General features: G+C 35.6%; 1 long non-coding RNA gene across 1 annotated transcript in view; it reads right to left on the bottom strand.

The window, feature by feature from the left end:
- LOC103460592 (uncharacterized) overlaps positions 1–1,091 on the bottom strand; it is a 10,922-nt gene extending 9,831 nt beyond the window's left edge. Inside the window, exons 1-2 of the long non-coding RNA XR_532953.1 lie at positions 1,021–1,091; positions 620–694 (exon numbers count right to left, since the gene is read on the bottom strand). This is a non-coding gene — a long non-coding RNA (uncharacterized LOC103460592). The remainder of the gene's footprint in view (positions 1–619; positions 695–1,020) is intronic.
- Positions 1,092–5,497: the final 4,406 nt, after the last annotated feature.

Raw genomic sequence — 5,497 nt, forward strand, 5'->3', positions numbered from 1 at the left:
TAGTCAGAAGAAAACGGAAACAACAATGATGAAACTTTAGAACTTGTTACTTTTATGTATAATCAACAATGAGCTAATGAATTTACAACATCAATCCTGCGTGTTTATGGGCTTCCTTGGAAAAATGTGTTAAAGCTTTTAAACTACGTAAAAACCTTTAGCAAAATGTTATGTCGGATTTTGTTGCCACATAAATGTGTTCGGATGAAATCGTTCATTAATTTTAATGGTTCAATATTAAATCATGCTATTATGATAAAAGATAAATTTCTCTGAGGGCTGCTTGGCCACGTCTGAGTGCCAAATATTAAACAAAAAATGTACTGTGGCATTCAATCTGTTACAATATGTGCTCTGATGAGGCTTGTTTGTTAGATTAAAATTTGAAAAAGGTGCCACACAATCAGTAATTTTAGGCTGGAACAATCAACATCCTGGAAGGATTGAAAATCACAACAAGATCAAAGTCCTCTGTAATATATATTTGGTTTTTAGCTTAATGCCAGTATTGTAGATATTTGGTCTCGTCTGCAGCAGGTAACTAAAATGCAAAGTAACCAAGACTAATGACTGATATTTTTAAACAAGTCTGTTGAACTTCTGGTGATTCATAACAAACCTTGGTCTGGTGTTGGCAACAACCTGCAGATCCAGGTGATCTCAAAATGTTTGATTTCCAATAGTTGACAGATTCCTGAAATAACACAGAACCTATTTGCATATTCCTGTTCTGCTGAAGGGAAAATATTAGGTATTTCTAAATTAAATCAGGAAAACATGACTGATAAATGGACCATTAAATGCACCATGAAATTATCACTGTCTAAAACAGAAGCTTGAAGTCTGAACACCAAAACAAAGTTTAGATCAGAAGGAAAAGAAAAATAATTCAGACAAAAATACAGAAAGTAGCTTTAGACTGGGATGTGAAGCATCGCACTAAGTCATCACTCTGCTAAAAACTCACTAATGTATTTAAATATATACTTGTTGCATGGATTAAAATAAAATGATACAAACCTTTGTTGAAAGTTCTCTGCTGTCTGTAAATCAGGTTCTGCAGGGTGTTGAGTTTTGCTGAACTGGATTAATTCACAAAAATAAAGGAAAAGTCACTGTGAGGGATTTGTTTTTAAAGGTATATTAGCTACACAAACTTTGGCCCAGATCCCCTGAACCAGGACTGATGTCCTGCAGCTGTCAGATCTGTCCCGGGTCCAACACACCTGAACCAATTGGCTGAATTACTTCATCAGTTTGTATTCAGGTTCTACAGATTCCTGCTGAATCACTGATTCAGGTGTGCTGGCAGAGACGCATCGAAAAGCAGTTCAACGCCATGTTGATGAAAACAAATCCATCATTGGTCACAAAATTACCTGCTGGAGATGATGAGAGCGTTCTGAGATCTTTTAAGCTCACTTCTTTTTATATACAAAGACTTACAAACACACACCTACTTTTTCTCAGAATGAAACGAAAACCATCATATCTATTCTGGCTCACGTTCAACAATACAGAAAATATTTGAAGCCCAGCTTTTCCTCAAGCAAGTGAAATGGTTGCATACTTCCTTGAAGCATCCAGAAAGCAGCTTAACTTGTATAAAAACGTTGTGCAGTGTAGGATTCAGAAGAGGTCGAGGTAATTTTAGCCTTCGTCTCAATAGAAAAAAATATATTTTCAACATGAACAACATGTTAATAAAACCTCTGGAGGAATAACTAAGAGGTTTAATTCTGAAGTTTTATCTCAACATCAAAATATGATCGAGTAGAAAGTTCAAATTCAACCAAGTGGGTATATTAGGAGTTTGTGCAGTGGCTGTTTTCATGCGCATTATTCAATTAGCAACAGTATTACTGTAAACTTAAAAATATATAAATGTCCTGAAAAATCTTTAGTCATTCAATCTTTGTTCAGGATAAATTAAAAGTTCAAGATGACAGAATCAGTCAAAACGATTCTGCTCTACATTTCAATAATTAAAAATTTGATTGATGTCTCTATGAAAACCCCCATATGAGTCAGAAACTAGACCAGGAAGAAAATATCTTTGCTTAGCAAAAGTAAAAATCACTAATACAGGGAAGTAAAAACAAAATATGTGGTTCCAGGAAGAACAGAGAACATCACCTGCTATTAGTGACGAGCCTTAGAGTCCATTTCACACAAACAGCCTGGACTGTATGGCCACAGTTCTTGCTTTCAGCATAAATGATTTGATAACCCAGTTACCCCATATTCCATCTGCCACAGATCAGAAATCGTAGAAAACAAAGCCTTAGGTCTTAACATCCATAAAACGTGTAAACCAGAGAAGCATTGTCTCATCAGCAGATCTGGTTCACTACTCCACACTGAGAGTCACTGTTTATATAAAATGACCCCATTTCAAAAAAATCTGTTCAACCAGGAAAATTCTGCTTACTTAAAAATGATAAGAGCTTGTGCCAGATTTTTGTTTGAGGCATGTGGTTCAGTCAGTTTGGGGAAAAACCATTTCATGTTCCTGGAGTATTTTCAGTTCTACTGATATGATGAAGGTATTTTTCTCTACATCTCAACTATATTTACAATCCCTTTGTGTTCTTCCTGTTGTACTTTTTAATTAACATTCATGATGGTACAGGTTATGTATTTCTAGGAGCATTAGTTTTAATTATACCATCCATCCATTATATGATCACGCTTATCCTGTCAAGATTTCCTGGCAAATGATTATGACTGGCTAATGTGCTGAGTTAGATGCCGTATAGTAGAAGTCTTCAACTCCAGTCCTCATGGACTTTGGTTCTGATTTGAGACGCAGGACCAAAAAGGAACTTTTTGTTTTGTTTGCTGTGGTTTGCGCTTTCACACTGTGCTTTTTTACAAGTGGCTATAATCTAGTAAACAAAGCTATGCAGGTGACGACTGTTGAAAAGGGTAGGACAAAAAAAAAGCACAGACCAGAACTAAAACCTTGGTAGTACTGCTTGCTGTGTTTCCGTTGTGTTCTGTTACAACTGCAATAGCATTTTAAATGTCAACAGCAGCTCATGCAATGCAGATTTTGCAATATATTTCTAATTTTGGAGCAGCAACAGCAAATGCTGCTGTAACCTAAAAAAGACGAGATGCACTACATGGGAAGTATGATTTTAGTACATGCAAACCAGCGGAGCAAACTGCCGGGCTACTTTGGAACTCAACTTCCTTTTTGAACTCATGAAGGTTTAAATCCTGAGACTTTATTGCACCAACATCTAAATGTGGTGATTGGATAGAAAGTTAAAACTACATCTAGTAATGGAGGGTATTTAGGAGTTTGTGCAGTTTGTTTATGCACATTATTCACAGTAACAGCAAGGATTTAAAAGATGCACTCATCTGATCTCAAGTCTTTAGTCATTCAGTTGATTTTGTTCAGAACAAATTAATTTAAGAACTAAATTTACCGAAACAATTCTCTCCACTTCCAAATGATTAAAAGCTCATCTCTGACTTTTTTTTGAAAACCCTCGCATGTGGATCAGCAAGTTTACCAGGAATAAAATATCTTTGTTTAGCGACAGACAGTCTCTGTAGCCCTGGTCTCGTTTGCATCCGTCCTTCTCATTTTCCAATAACTTCCTTAACTTGTTTGCATTTTGAGAAAAACAAGAATACAGCTTTAGGTGGATAAAAAAAAAAACCTCTAAAAGGGTTTATGAAAGATTCACAACTTGCTACTTGTTCAGTCAGTAAAAAAATAAGTGTAATAAAACTTGAAATGAAATTATATTTAGAAAAAGTAATCAAATTCAGTTTGACTAATTGGTGAAGTGTTTTGTAATGCAGTTCTCATTTTTACTTTTATTTCCAATAGACTGAGCACAATTTCATATTCATAAATGTATTAATGTATCCCTACATAAGTTCTAAGCCACAGCACTCTCCACTGGATTTATTAAAATAATGTTCCTCCTTCATAATCAGGCTTTTGCCAAATAAAATGGAGAACTGCTTTTGTTTATCTGTAGCTGACCTGAAACACCTGGCTGATAAATTCAAACTGATTCCATAAACAATTTCAAAGTCTTTTCCAATATTCCACAAGACGAAATCAATCGAGGATGACCATTCAAAGATTTCCAAAAACTGTTCCATCAGGAAAACCACTAAAAATCAATTAGGAGCTTGTGTCAGTTTAATCTTTGRTATGTGGCTCGGTGAGTTTAGTGTTGAGGAAAAAATAAGTTTGTGGAATTAGTTTGTTTGTTTTGTGGTGCAGGTTTTCTTCTTCCTTAACTTCATCAGTATTTCCGTTTATYGTTTCTGTTGTGTTTGTCTTTAACACTCAACATGGTGGTAAAGGTCACTTGTCTTTAAATAGATTTTAATTTGTATTAAATGATTAAAATACTACCTTAAACACCTAACATTAAGATGTTTTTGTTGTTGGTCGTCTCTTCCAGCCATCACACATTAGGAAGATGCACCATGTTGGTCTATCCAGACCTAATTTAAMCTGSCTGAGCTCAAACAACTCAGATTAACACAAATATTTAGAAATCCTTTTACAATAATAAAGTGTTTTAGTATTTCAGCTGAAGCAGTTCTAAAATAAATTTTTATTGTAAGTTTGTGTYGATTTCCATAATAAAAGCCAAAGATTGCTRAATTAGTAATTAGTAAAAMMAWWTTCTCCAARCCTTSTTGTAACTTGTGGCATCTCTTTTGTGGAGTTTAAAAACTACATGTTTATCTGAMAACTGATTACAAAACTACTTTTCTATGGAGAATATATTCAAGCACATTTCCCAAACAAAAGCTGAGAGCGCATACATGTTGCAATGTTTTTCTGTTAATAAAACGTTTACATCAAGCCTCACGCCATCGCTGCCTCATTATTCTGTTATTCTTCTTTATTTTTACTTAAGTAAAATGTTTTACAGTGCTGAGCCTTAAGCAGCTGCTCCGTTTTGAGTCGGTTCCGTCTGCTGCAGAACGGATCCTTTCACATGAAAAGCATCAGCAGTAAGTTTATAGAAGTTGGGATAAAGATTTGTTCTGTTCTGCCTAAACTCTGGGGGATTCTCCACTCATCCCAGGTTACCATGATCGTAGGCTCATGTGCCGCCTTATCGTTTCATCCTAAATGACTGAAGTCAGCTTGAAGTCAGCTTGGTCCACCTGGTTCATCTCCRACTTCATGCAGGGTTTATAATGATATGTGGACCTTTTTTTTCCTTGGCCTGCATCTTTTGGCTTTAATCAAGCTTGGTTATGACCATAATTAACTCAAACGGTAAAAAAAAGCTACTGTTGATGAATTTGTCCAATCGCCCATCTTTAATTAGTTACCATAGTGTTAAGTGTCAATACTGAACATAACATTTGCATGTGTCTAATTTCAGGGTTTAGGGTTAGGGTAAAGATATATTAGCTACACAAACTTTGGCCCAGATCCCCTGAACCAGGACTGATGTCCTGCAGCTGTCAGATCTGTCCCGGGTCCAACACACCTGAACCA

Source organism: Poecilia reticulata, unplaced genomic scaffold (genome assembly GCF_000633615.1).
Source record: "Poecilia reticulata strain Guanapo unplaced genomic scaffold, Guppy_female_1.0+MT scaffold_260, whole genome shotgun sequence".
NCBI lineage: Eukaryota > Metazoa > Chordata > Actinopteri > Cyprinodontiformes > Poeciliidae > Poecilia > Poecilia reticulata.